The following is a 14,915-nucleotide window of genomic DNA, read 5'->3' as shown; positions in this document are numbered from 1 at the left end:
GATAGACAGATTTTTTTAATCAGTAAGGGAATCAAGGTTTTGGGGGAAAATGCAGAAAAGTGCAGTTGAGGGTTATTAGATCAACCATGATGTCTCATAATGGTGGAGGACTTCACTATTAACCTTACCACAGTGTCAAGAAAATATTGACTTGCAGTTAATTTTAATTAAACTCACAGCAGAATCACTATTTCAGAGCATTTTATGGATTAGTTTACTTTTCTGACAAATTTAGTCTGTTGATTGTATAATGTTTTCCTTGCAATTTTTCAAGTTTAAAAGTTTGACATTTTTTTAAGAAGTCATACATTCCTTTCTGTTTCTTTTTAAAAATCTCTGAATCCAATCTTTCTTTCCTTCTCTGCATCATTTTTGTATCTAATTTGATTCCAATTCATCCTAACTCTATTATTTCTTTTTCTCCTCATAAATCTCCTCGATTAAAGAGTTAGGTAGTGTGTTCTGTTGTTTCCCAATAACCCCATCATGACATTATCAACCTGGATGTCTAGCATTTTGTGGCATAGAAATAATTGGAGCTGAAGGGTGCCAGTAAAAAATCTAACTCATGCCGCATACTATAAGACGCCCTGTGCCGGCAAGTTCTGGCTCATAATTATAGATGTCAATAGAATGAAAAATTATCAGTGACAGAGTCATCCTGCATTTCACAAAGGATGCCACACTTCAATTTTTGTCTCACTGTCGGGAACTGCTGTGAGCAAATTTCTGTAACTTAAGGTTTGCCACAACATTAATAAACAGTGGGAAGAAGGCAACTCCAAAACAATTAATTGATCATTTGAATAAGTAATTAATAGAATTGACCATTCAAAACGTGTCACCAGAGCAAACTAATATAACATTTTGCTTCTTTGTTTTTAGTTAAGAAGTAGAGCTGGAGAAAAAGTATAGGCCCCATGTCCTGCTCCCAAGGGAATTGAGTGGAGACAGGGTCCAGGTTAAGGAGCTGTATTTAACTAATGCTTGATTTAGTGGGGTACACTCTGAGCTGATCTTGGTTAGGTTCACAGGAAGGGGCTGTGCTGCTCACTGTTCCTGCAACTGTGGCCTATATCTTTGTCATGTTTGTTTTTGACACATTTGCCGCAGTAAATGCAAGGAGTAATGGACTCTGATTGGAGAAGCCAATCCTTACCTGTATTTTGAAAACTGGACTGTCAGAGGCTCCAAATAATAAAATCTGCGAATAACACACTCAGGTCTGACTTACCTTGTCTACTTCAAAGTGGAACTCTAGCAGAACCAATTCTTTTATTTCCAACTATTGCTGACTTTACTCTTTATTTCTCTTGGAAACTAGAACTCTCTTCCCCCTTACAATTCCACCCTCTTTGAAAGTCTCTTAATAATCTATTGCAAATATAATGCACGATCTGCAATATCTCTTCACCTTGTTTAGATCCAGCTTCACGACTTTAAAGGTGTTATTCAAATCCAAATAATTTTATCGATGCTGTTATTCATGTTGTTAGCTGTGTTACACATAGTTAAATTGCCACTTTAAATCAGTTCTGTTTATAAAACCGAACTGAACTTTTAAGTATTCTGTAGAGATTAGTTTGACCCAAGCTATTGCTGCGCTGTAATATGACCTCTTCCATAGAGTAATTCCTTCCACTACCAGCTAAGTTAAAGAACCAGCCAAAGGGATTGCAATAACATTATGCTGCTATTAGACATAACATTGCTCTGATTCTGCTTTTGGAAGGGTAAATAGGAAGGGTCATAAATAGGATTGAACCATCACTGTTCAGGAACAGGTTATTTTAGAATCAGAAAAACAAACACCACACACTGGTTTCTCCAACTCCAATCTTTTTCTGCTCTTGATAGAGTCATAGAGAGGTACAGCATGGAAATGGACCCTTCGGTCCAACCCGTCCATGCCGACCAGATATCCCAACCCAATCTAGTCCCACCTGCCAGCACCGGGCCCATATCTCTCCAAACCTTTCCTATTCATATACCCATCCAAATGCCTCTTAAATGTTGTAATTCTACCAGCCTTCACCACATCCTCTGGCAGCTCATTCCATACACGTACCACCCTCTGCGTGAAAAAGGTCTCTTTTATATCTTTCCCCTCTCACCCTAAACCTATGCCCTCTAGTTCTGGACTCCCCGACCCAGGGAAAAGACTTTACCTATTTACCCTCTCCATGCCCCTCATAATTTTGTAAACCTCTATAAGGTCACCCCTTCAGCCTCCGACGCTCCAAGGAAAGGAGCCCCAGCCTGTTCAGCCTCTCCCTATAGCTCAAGTCCTCCAACCCCATCTCTAACCCTGGCAACATCCTTGTAAATCTTTTCTGAACCCTTTCAAGTTTCACAACATCTTTCCGATATGAAGGAGACCAGAATTTGCTAAGATTTGCTTTCCCAAAATGCAGCACCTCGCATTTATCTGAATTAAACTGCATCTGCCACTTCTCAGCCCATTGGCCCATCTGGTCCAGATCCTGTTGTAATCTGAGATAACCCTCTTCGCTGTCAACTACACCTCCAATTTTGGTGTCATCTGCAAACTTACTAACTGTACCTGTTATGCTTGCATCCAAATCATTTATGTAAATGACAAGAAGTAAAGGACCCAGCACCGATCTTTGTGGCACTCCACTGGTCACAGGCCTCCAGTCTGAAAAACAACCCTCCACCACCACCCTCTGTCTTCTACTTTTGTGCCAGTTCTGTATCCAAATGGCTAGTTCTCCCTGGATTCCATGAGATCTAACCTTGCTAATCAGTCAGATATAAACAGGAAAGAAGTAGACAATTCAGCCCACAATAACCATACAAGTCAACGAAGATCTGACTGCACTAATCCCATTGTTCAGCTCTTGGTCCATTTTCCTGGAGGCTATGGCAGCTAGTGCATTTCTAAATCCTGCTTCAAATTTACGAAGATCTTTGAATCAACCACCATTTCAGGCATTGTATTCCTGGCTTCCACCAACCCCTGCGTGAAAAATTCCTCCTGAACTCTCTTTTTAGCCTCTGCCTCTTATTTTAAATCTATGGCTCCAGGTTATTGACCCCTCTAACTAATGGAAAAAAGTGCCTTTCAATCCAATCTATCTATGTCCTTGTAATCTTATGCACCTCTATCAGGTACTCTCTAAACTTTCACTGCTCCAAGGAAAATAATCCCACCCTATTCAAACATTCCTCATATCTCAGATACTCTAGTCCAAGAACATCTTGGTAAATCTCCTCTACACCCTTTCTAGTTCAAACTGTAGTTGGCAATCCTGGATTTGCTGGGCCAGTCCAAATGAGAAAGAAACCTATGAAGCTTGCTACATTAAGACAGCAATCAGACAGTGACCTATCATTAGAAAATCACTGGGCTATGTCTTAAGTGTTTTCTGCATTCTCTGATAAGGGATATGTGTGTTTCCTTTATGTGTTGTAACAGATGGCACTGTATGGCTGGCTGAATTTATGACTTAAAACTGACTCAGTGCACTAGATGTGTGATATACCATTTATTATCAAAACACACAGTGGTTGAATGGGGTTATGTTGTGTAATTATCATACAGTTAATTTGACAACACAAGCTGAAAGGAAGTAGCTTATATGAGCAGCCTGAGCAAACTGTCGTGAGGTTAAGGTTCATTAAATCAAGAGATAAGCCTCTTCCCAGAACTAACAAGCAATTGTTGTAATGAGGCAAAGCTAACACTTCTGTAATGTTTGCGAGTGGTCAAACTGATCAAATGCTGAAAACTGGACAGTGTGAAGGATTAATATTACAGGCTGCTTTCATGGAAAAGGAACATAAGAGAATGTGTCTCAACACAATAGTCAGCCAGCCCAGGAATGGGAGACGTCTGATTGGTGATTGGAGGTTGAAATGGAGCAGACTGATCACCTGTTTCGGTCTGATCCTCAGACAAGGCCATGTACAGTAAACTGGTTCACTTGAGTTTCTAAGCATTGTACTGGTAAGCATGTGATGTTTAACTGATTTTGCTGAAATTTTGTAATGGACCTTACTTCAGTTGGATATACCCCCATCCAGAGTAAACCCAACAGACCAACGAATGTTGGAATAAAAATCTACAAATCATATCCTTCTTATTCTGCAGTGACCTGATCTGTGTGTAGAATTCCACTTGTATCTAAACCAGCATTTCATATAGTCCCAGCATAATCTCCTTGTTCTCGTATGTTATGCTTCTGTCAAGAAAGGCAAATATCCCATTTGCCTTCTTAATCACCTTACTTACCTGCTGTGCTGCTTTCAGGGATCTATGAATATGTACATCAAGGTCCAGGTTCTTACTATTCATAATATAATCCCTTGCCTGTTACGGGTTACACTGTAAATGGTAAGACCCCGGAAAGTATTTGTTCCTTAAGTTCATTATCTCGCACTTTCCAATATTCCCACTGCCTGGTACACCTGATTAGTCTAGGGGAAAGTGAGGACTGCACCTGATTAGTCTGTTAATATCCTCCATTAGTTTACAGCTATCCTACTCACTGTAAGCATCCTGCCAATTTTTGTGTCATCCACGAACTTCTTAATCATACTCCATACATTTACAATCAATCATTAATGTACACCACAAACTGAAAGGACCCCAGCACTAAGTCCTGTAGAATCCCACAAGAAACAACCCTTCAGTGACAAAGACACTTCTCTATCATCACACCCTGCTTCCTGTGTCTCAGCCAATTTTGTAACCAATGTGCCATTTTTAGATTTTGAATTTAGATTTTATTGTCATGTGTGCTTTTACAGGGAAAATACGATGAAAAGTATTATAAGTCACCCTACTATGGTGCCTACATTAAGGATAGAAGGCAAAGTGTAAATTCATAAGTGACAATAAAAGTAAATTTAAGACTAAAGTTGATCAAAGTCTATTTGAAGACTCCTGGTCTCGGAGGAAGCCGATCAAGAGCTTATACACAGCCGGAGTGAGATCATCAATCCATGATGAGAACGCCACACTGGCACAAAATGGTGGGATGCCAGAAAAACTGAGCCAAAAGCCCAAAGAAAACTGCCACCAATAGCACCATTTAAAATGCCAAGCTGTTGGATCAATGGGCCGGAATCTTGCGCCGAAGGAAATGCCGCTACATTTTGGCACACCGGGCCATTGTAACAATGGGGTTGGAAGCATTTGCTGAAGATTAAGCTGGAATGCAGATGAGACCTCAACACCGGGATAAACTGCCATGTCGGGAGACCATTCCTCAGGGCCAGGACCACCAAGCCAAGAACGACTGCTACTCTGGTCTGCTGGAAGCCACCCTGTCGCTGGATCAGGAGAAGCTCTCAGCTGAAGCTGTTAAATGAAGGTAGAATGAATTTTGATATTAACTATACTCATTGGAAACATCAAAAACAGAGAAAGATAGAGAAAAATAATAAAACTGAACAGAATAGATGAACTACAGGTTCCTGGGCTGAGGAACATGCACACTGCACTGCTACTCCACTGCCACCATCTTGGATCCATGGGATTTTACTTTCTTGATCTGTTTGTCATGAGGGAGTTTTTCAACAGTTTTGCTTAAGTCTGAGTAGACCGCATTAAATAAATTACGTTCACTAACACTGCTGGTTATGTCGTCAAAACTCTTGATCATTTATCAATCAGGACCTTCCCCTAACATACCCAGGCTGGCTGTCCCTGATTAGTCCGTGTCTCTCCAAATCCAGATATATTCTGTCCCTCGGAATTCTTTCCAATAACTTCCCCACTACTGAAGTTAGTCTGATTAGCTTGTAATTTCCTGGTCTACCTCTTCCATCCTCTTTAATAACGGGACAATGTTACCAGTCCTCCAGTCCTCTTGCATCTCAACTGTAGTGAAGAGGATTTGAAAGTTACCGCCAAAGCCCCTATATCTCTTTAATTTATTCCTCCAATGGTTTGGGATATATCTCATCAAGGTCTTACAATGTATCAATTTTTAAGGCTGCTAAACCCACTAGTAACTCTTCTGTCTCTGTTAATTTTGTCTAATATTTCATTGTCCTTCACCCTGATGTCTACATCTGCATCATCCTTTTCCAATGTAAAGACTGATACAAGGTAGTCATTGAGGACTGTGTCTATGTCTTCTGAGTCCACACACAGATTATCTCTAGGTCATTAATGGGCCATACCCTTTTCCTAGTTATTCCCTTGCTCTTTATATGTTTAAAAAAACCCTTTAGGTTTTAGAACATAATAGAATACAGCGCAGTACAGGCCCTTCGTCCCTCGATGTTGCGCCGATCCAAGCCCACCTAACCTACACTAGCCCACTATCCTCCATATGCCTATCCAATGCCCGCTTAAATGCCCATAATGAGGGAGAGTCCACCACTGCTACTGGCAGGGCATTCCATGAACTCATACCAGGCAACATCCTGGTAAACCTCCTCTGCACCCGTTCCAGTGCCTCCACATCCTTCCTATGAAGGAATTTTCAATTCTTCTACCCATTGATGCTTCCCCATGCACTCCTTTAGCTTCCCTAATTTATTGTCTACATTTCCCTTGATATTTTTTACACTTGTGTAAGGATTCTGACATATTGAGTCCTTGGTATCTGTATGAGCTTCTCTTTTCTTCTTAATCTAAACATTTATGTGTCTTGACATCCAGGGTTCTCTGGTATTGGCCCCTCCCATTTTCTTTACGGGATTACATTTGCCCTGTACCTTTGCTATTTCCTCTTTAAATGCTTACACCGCTCTGACAGTTTTGTTTCTACAAATAGATGCTTCCAGTCCACTTACGCCAAGTTATATCCTATCTGAGTAAAATTAACCTTTCCCCAGATTAGAACTTTTATACATAGCACATGCTTATTCTTTTGCAAACCTATCTTGATTCTAACTAAGTTATGGTTACTATCTCCAAAATACTCCTCTACTGATACCACTTCCACCTGCCACAGTACAGCTCTGAATATTAGGACCAGAACAGCACCCTCCCTTGTTGGACTTTCTACATACTGTCTAAAATTGGTATCATGAATGCAATGTAAACACATTGCTCCCTCCCTACTTCAGACACTGAAACTACCCCAATTAATAATTGGGTAGTTAAAATTCCATTCCTTTACTGCCTTATTATTCTTTTACTTCTCTAAAATGTTATAATATCATTGTTCCTCTATCACTTCCTGACTGTTTGGGTGTGCATAGTGTATACCCAACAGTATGTTTGCCTTTTTTGTGCTTTTCACTTCTACCCATATGACCTCATTTGATAATCCTTCCAAGGTATCATCCCTCCTCATTGTCATAGTTAGTTCCTTCATCAACATTGTGATCCCCAATCCTTCCTCTTTTATTGCACTCTCTTTCTCATCTGAACACCTTTTAGCCAGGAATACGGAGTTGTAATCCTGTCCATCTATCAGCCAAGATAGGAGTCAAACTTGCTCATTGTCCCTCTGAGGCCTTGATGCTCTCTCCCTCAGAGGTCAAGGTCGTGGCTTCTGGCAGCGAGGCTGTGCTTCTCTTGAGGTCCTGAACATCCTGTTGGAACCTGCAAGACACAAGAGACAAGGTGTCATGGCCAATATGTCAAAGTGGTGTGTAATGAAAGACATTGACAGCAGGGTTAATGTGAGAGTTGCACAGGAATGAAGAATGCACTTACTTAGTTGTTGGGACATCGATATCCTAGCATTCCCACAAGAGTCGTTCCAGTCTTCTCCTGTATAGACCACAGCAAAGAAGTTCATTAACATGCACTCAAATTGTAACTTCAATGAATGAAGACCCTCACATCCCTCCACGTCAAAGCTTTCTGCAGACTTTTTTCCATTTAAATATTATTCTAATTTTCTATTCTTCACATCAAAAAGGACAACTTCACATTTTCTGACATTATTCTCTATCTGCCAATTCTTTTTGTACACAGACTTAATGTAAATATGTTCTGTATATTTTTTGTGTCCTTTTCACAACTTGCTTCCCTATTGATCTTTGTACTGACAGTAAATTTGTGTATAATACATTTGGCCCTTTCATCCAAGTCATTAATGGAGATTGTAAATAGGAGAAATCCTGGTATTTCACTAATTATATTTTGCCAACCTGAAGATGTCCGATTCTTCCTGACTTACTGTTTCCTCTCTGTCAGTTAATCCTCTCAATGCTAATACGTTACAGCTAACTATAATTGTATGTTGCATCTAATATATTACCAACCTCTTAGAATCATAGGATCTTACATGGCACTTTGCTGAATTACTTTTGAAAATCCAACAGACTACATCTACTGGTAGTTATTCATCCACCTAGCTTGTTACATGCTCAAGCATATCCAATATTTCCCTTTCACAAAACTGTGCTGACCCTGGCAGATTGTATTATGATTTTCTAAATGTCGTGCTGCTCTTCCTTTAATAATGTCTCCAATATTTTCTCAGCAGCAGATATTAGGCCAACTAACCTTTTGTGTCCTGCTTTCCGTCTCACTCTTTACTTGAACAGAACTGTTACACTTACAGATTTCCAGACTCTACAAAACTTTGAAAGAATACAACCAATTATCCACAAACATCTGCAGTCACGTCTTTTAAGAGCCCAATTAGCTCCAAAGAATTTGTCCCACCATCATCCCATCTGTTTCCCTAGTACCTTTTCTGCAGTGGTAATAATTTAAGCTCCATTTAGCCTTTTGTTCCTTGATTTTCTACTATTCTTAGGATACTTTCTACCTCTTCTGCCATGAAGACTGATACAGAATACTTGTTCAAAGCCTCTGCATTTCCTTGATTCCAACAATTCCCAGTCTTATCCTCACAGAGACCAGTGTTTACTTTAGTTGCTCTCCATTTTATATACATGTAGAAGTTTATCCTAACTGATTTTATAATTATTCCTAGTTTACTCTCACATTCAAATTTCCTCCCCTTTATCAATGTCTTGATATCCTTACCTGGTTTGTAAAATTTTCCAAATCTTCTGTGGCATTGTACACTTTTTCTTTCAATTTGATGCCTCTTAGCTTACTGAGTTAGGCACGGTTGGTTAATTCTTCTAAAGAAGTCTTTGATTCTGAATGCAACTTAGTTATTTATTTGGAATTGTGGCATACAATTGCAAAATATTAGCTCAAAGCAGTCTCCATCTTAAAAGGGGGCTTTCCCTTACAAGTTGTCAAATCTGTGAAAAGAACCTTTGCAAGAGCAAGGATGATACAATAACGCTTTCCTTTTAATAAAGCCAAACAAAATGGCTCCACACCAACCACCACCCACCACACCCCCAGCTGCTCCCTCCACTTCATATCAGCTCTGATGAAGAATCATCCAGACCTGAAAAGTTGGCTTGCTCTCTCTCCATGGATGCTGCCTGACCTGTTTTGATTTTCAGCATTTTTTGTTTGCAGCACAGACTCCAGCATCTCAGTAATGTTGAGCTACAAAGTGATGTTCTTCCTGCCATGACCTGCACAGTATTTATTCTTAAGCAACATTCCACAAAAACAGATTATATAACCATTAATTCATTGCTTTCTATGGGGTCTTCAATGTGATCAAAGTAGCTGCTATGATTCCTAACATTACAACAGAGACCAAATGCCAAAGTACTTCTTTGACTGCAAAGTTCTTTGAGATATCTTGAAGTGAAAGGTGCTGTATGGTTGCATGTTCTTTCTTTTCTTTTGATGTTAGTCTTGGTTTGTCATGTGTAGGTGGGAGCAAACATAACGATACTGGTCTCACTCCATTAAAATGCTCTTCTTATTCAATAAGCACAGAGATTTAGTAATGCCAGTAATATACCACCCTGACACTCTAAACCCAACCATCTACAGTTGTTTCAGCGAAAGTCTTTTATCCATCATAAAGTGAAAAACAGCAATGTTTGCTGATGATTGCACAATGTTCAAGTTCCACTTGCAATTCCTGTGATACAGGAGCAATATAGAACATAGAACACAGAACATAGAACAGTACAGCACAGAACAGGCCCTTCAGCCCATGATGTGGTGCCGACCATTGATCCTCATGTAAGGTAAACCTAATGTACGAACCCTCAAATTTCTGTAACCATATGCTTGTCCAGCAGTCTCTTAAATATCCCCATGACCTCGCTTCCACAACTGCTGCTGGCCATGCATTCCATGCTCTCACAACTCTCTGCGTAAAGAACCCGCCTCTGACATCCCCTCTATACTTTCCGCCAAACAGCTTAAACCTATGACCCCTCGTGTAAACAATTTCTGCCCTGGGAAAAAGTCTCTGGCTATCAACTCTGTCTATGCCTCTCATTATCTTGTACACCTCAATTAGGTCCCCTCTCTTCCTTCTTTTTTCCAATGAAAAACGTCTGAGCTCAGTCAGCCTCTCTTCATAAGATAAGCCCTCCATTCCAGGCATCATCCTGGTAAACCTCCTCTGAACCCTCTCCAAAGCATCCACATCTTTCCTATAATAGGGCGACCAGAACTGAACACAGTATTCCAAGTGCGGTCTAACCAAAGTTTTATAGAGCTGCAACAAGATCTCACGGCTCTTAACCTCAACCCCGCTGTTAATGAAAGCCAAAGCACCTATGCTTTCTTAACAACCCTGTCCACTTGGGTGGCAATTTTAAGGGATCTATGTACCTGCACACTAAGATCCCGCTGTTTCTCCACATTGCCAAGAATTCTGTCTTTAATCCTGTACTCAACTTTCAAGTCCAACCTTCCAAAATGCATCACTTCGCATTTATCCAGGTTGAACTCCATCTGCCACCTCTCAGCCCATCTCTGCACCCTGTCAATGTCACGCTGCAGCCTACAACAATTCTCTATACTGTCAACGACACCTCCAACCTTTGTGTTGTCTGCAAACTTGCTAACCCATCCTTCAATCTCCCCATCCAAGTCATTAATAAAAATTACAAAAAGTAGAGGCCCAAGAACAGAGCCCTGTGCAACACTACTCACCACTGACTTCCAGGTAGAATACTTTCCTTCCACTACCACTAGCTGTCTTCTGTTGACAAGCCAACTCTGTATCCAGACAGCTAAATTTCCCTGCATCCCATTCCTCTTGACCTTCTGAATGAGCCTACCATGGGGAACCTTATCAAATGCCTTGCTGAAGTCCATATACACCACATCCACAGCTCGACCCTCATCAACTTAAGACCCTTGCTTCCTCCACCTTACGTAAGCTGCCTTCTTTCTTTTGACGAGAAGCTCCTCTGCTCTCGTCATCCAAGGTTCCTTTATCTTATACCTTCTTGCCTGTCTCAGAGGAACACATTTATGCATCACTCGCAACAACTGTTCCTTAAACAGTCTCCACATATCTATAGTGCCCTTTCCATGGAGCAATTGCTTCCCAACTCACGTCTGATAACATCATAGTTTCCTTTTCCCCAATTAAATAGCCTCCCATTGTGCCTGCTTCTCTCCTTCTCCATAGCTATGTAGAATGTGAGGCAGTTGTGGTCACTATCACCAAAATGCTCTCCCACCGCAAGTTCATTGCCAAGCACCAAATCCAAAATGGCCTCTCCCTTCGTCGGCCTGTCAACGTACCTGAGTTAGGAAACCCTCCTGAACACACCTTACAAAAACAGCTCCTTCCAAATATATGCCTTGTGCAACAAGATGTAGACAACGCTCAGACATGGGAGGCAAGTAATATTTGACTCACACAAGTGCCAGGAAGAGAATTTAGAACTGTCTCTCTCACCATTTATCAGCATTAGTCAATCTCTGAATCTCTCATCAGCAACCTCCTGGGGGTTACGGTTGACCAGAAGCTCAACTGGATCTGCCATATAAATTCTGTAGCTCTAACAGCATGTCATAAGCTGGGAATTTTGTGGCAAGTAACTCATCTCCTGACTCTAAACAGCCAGTATATTGCCTGCAAGGCAGAATTCAGGAACTCAATGGACACTCTCCGCTTTGTGGTATATGTTCAGAGAAAAGATAAATAATGATTAGAAAACATTAGGAGACAATAAAGAATAGTTTACAGCAGGAAAATGGTGTTGTATGCTGAGCTGAGAGTTGCAGCCTGATGACCAGAGGGAATGTGAGTTCCATTTATTTGAATAGTATTCTCAGTTACATGGCCCCACAATGAATTGCCTAGTTATATCCACCATGCTATCCCCTCTCTGGTTTCAAGATTTGACCAGCTCTGCTACTACTATGTCCTCAGGCTTGTTAGTTCCATAGAAAATCGAGCACTTCCATCTGATAATGCTGACTGTAGTGATTGCAGCAAGTCAGCCAAATGGACCTTGTATGAGTTCCCTGATTGGGGCTGTTTATTTGGTTCCACTTAGGGTGCCCTGGCTTATAGATAAGATGTGGAGTGTCAGACATCCTGGATCAGTGTCTAGGAGTCTCCATGTGTAAATAAAGGGTGACTTGGTGTTGGGATACTGGCCTTTGTGGAGTTGTTTCCCTGATGTCTTCAAAAATCTAAAAAACACTTCACAAAATCACAGAATTGTTACAATGTAGCAAGAGGCCATTCTGTGCATTATGTCTGTGCCACTCTCTCAGCATTTTGACTTAGTGCCAAATTCCTGCCCTTTGCCCATAACCCTGTGCATTGTTTCTATTGAATGCTTGAATTGAATTTTGCCTCCACCATATTTCCAGGCAGTGCATTCCAAATCCAGATCATTTGCTGTATGAAGAAGGTGTTATTTTTTTCCTCATCTCGCATTTGCTTCTTTTACAAACTATTTTAAAACCATACTCTCTGGTTTTCAATCCTTTTCTGAGAAGGAAATGCTTCTCTCTATTTACACTGTTCAGATCACTCAAGGTTTTTTTAAAAACATCTGTTAAATCTCCTCTCAGCCTCCACCTCTCTCAGGAATGCAATGGCAATTTCTCCAGCCCAGCCTCCTTATTGAATTTTCTCATTCCTGGAACAATTCTCGTAAACTTCTTCTGCATTCTCTCCAATGCATTCACATCCTTTCTAAAGTGTGGCAATCAGAACTGTCAACAATGCCCCATTTGAGATTTAACCAATGCACTGTAGAAATTCAGCATGGACTCTTGTATTCTATGTCCCCCTTCACTGCAGGGATTCAGTTATTTCAGTTGATTTCTCATACAATGTGATGCCACAGCATGGGGTTCCACTTCCTACACTGGCTGAAAGACTCTCCATCTCACCATTTTCCCTGAGGTATGGTAACCCTCAAATTAAACCTCCATCAGTGATCTCTCTCTAACGAGAGCAGCCCTTAGGTATGGCAAAACTTTGATAACTTTATCAATGCCCTGTGAGTACTGTGTGTTTTATTAACAGGTATCCCGAGCTGTCCTAGCACCTTTAATGACTTGTGCTTTTGTACACCCAGGGGAGTAGACTAACCAACTGGAATATTATGTACAGTTCTGAGTACCACACGTCTTAGTGACACTGGAAAGAATAAGGAAGTCGGTGCATTGTGTGAATACTTACGGGTCTTGATTGGTTGGGTTCTTTATGCCCATGTTGAAACTAGGTAGTGATATGATCATTTTGATGATAATTTTTGACATTTTAATTGTCCAAACATTTAACCATTTAAAGCAATGCAATGTTTATGTTTCTTTAATAAATAAATAACTTTTTAAAAATCAAGGCTTGTGAATATAATGAAATGCAAAATGGAACAGATATTCAAGTCAAATAATGATTGTTCAAAATAATATGCTTTCCAAAGGTTTATCTGAAAACCTTGGAAGTTACTTAGCATTTTTCACAACCATAGAATACCCCAGAGCACTCCACTGTTTTGGGGTGTCATCACTTTTGAAATATAGAAAATGCAGCAACTAATTTGCACAGAGAAAACATATTATATAAAAAAAGGTGGTAGTAACCAGATGTAATCGTAATTTAATGTTGTTTGAAGAATATTTTGGGGGATAAGGAATGTAGATGGGCTCTCCTTTGCGTAATCCTATCCTTAGAGTTGTTCTTTTCAAATTTTGCAATATGATTGATTCCCAGTTGGTCATTAATTTCTCAACTCAGTTTGAAAAATGCAGAATTTTCCAAGTTTAAAGACCAACACCCCTTTTAAGGGTGTTCTTTCTCTTCTAGTAACAAGGAGTCATTTAAACATCTAGAAATTAGAATATTCACCAGTCTTAACCTTGCAGAAAATAGCTGTACTGGATGTGAAATATTCCTCATTAAGTGGAATATTAAGAGAATAAAATTAAGACAATAATATTAAGAGAAACAAAATTGTAGATCTCTGATTGAAAAAGAAAACTGCATAACAAGAATGTTAGCAGCATTCTGTTGCTTATCCTTTGAAATGGGGAATTAACTCCTTATGTACAGCTTTGGTCCAATATAATTTATTCAGCATTTTGTCCGCGACGTTGTAAACGCTATTTAGGAACTTGAATTACATACAGTTTTAGACAGGCTAACTGTCACCCAATGTGTTGACAAGTTTAGTCATGTCATCTTAAAATAAAGATTTATTATGCATGGATTTCCAAATGCAATATTCCAGCGATGATCAGGAAATCTTTAATTAACTATCCTGTGTGAAGCCCTTTTGTAATTTGAGCTTCCAATGCCGGTTATATTTTAAGCTTAATGCATTTTTCTGAGCTTGGATCCTTTATGAGAGAGACCTTCAGGCCATGTTGACTGAATATTTTGTAATATGTTGAAACTCAGAAGTGTTCAGAAAAGATTTACAAGGATGTTGCCAGGGTTGGAGGGTTTGAGCTCCAGGGAGAGGCTGAATAGGCTGGGTTGTTTCCCTGGAGTGTTGGAGGCTGAGGATTGACCTTATAAAGGTTTATAAAGTCATGAAGGGCTTGGATTAGGGTAATTCGGCAAGGTCTTTTTCCCGGGATGGGGGGAGTCCAAAACTAGAGGACATAGGTTTAGGGTGAGAGGGAGAGGATGTAAAAGGGACCTAAGGGGCAATATCTT

The 14,915-nt window shown here is 40.2% G+C and overlaps 1 long non-coding RNA gene across 1 annotated transcript in view; it reads right to left on the bottom strand.

Annotated features, from left to right (window-relative positions):
- Positions 1-7,317: 7,317 nt before the first annotated feature.
- Positions 7,318-14,915, bottom strand: part of LOC122539988 — a 74,439-nt gene continuing 66,841 nt past the window's right edge. The window contains exons 3-4 of the long non-coding RNA XR_006309224.1: positions 7,643-7,699; positions 7,318-7,528 (exon numbers count right to left, since the gene is read on the bottom strand). This is a non-coding gene — a long non-coding RNA (uncharacterized LOC122539988). The remainder of the gene's footprint in view (positions 7,529-7,642; positions 7,700-14,915) is intronic.

This window comes from Chiloscyllium plagiosum, chromosome 33 (assembly GCF_004010195.1).
Source record: "Chiloscyllium plagiosum isolate BGI_BamShark_2017 chromosome 33, ASM401019v2, whole genome shotgun sequence".
In the NCBI taxonomy this organism is placed as follows: Eukaryota; Metazoa; Chordata; class Chondrichthyes; order Orectolobiformes; family Hemiscylliidae; genus Chiloscyllium; species Chiloscyllium plagiosum.
Note: the sequence above shows the minus strand (reverse complement) of the source record. Positions and strands in the feature narration are given on the sequence as shown.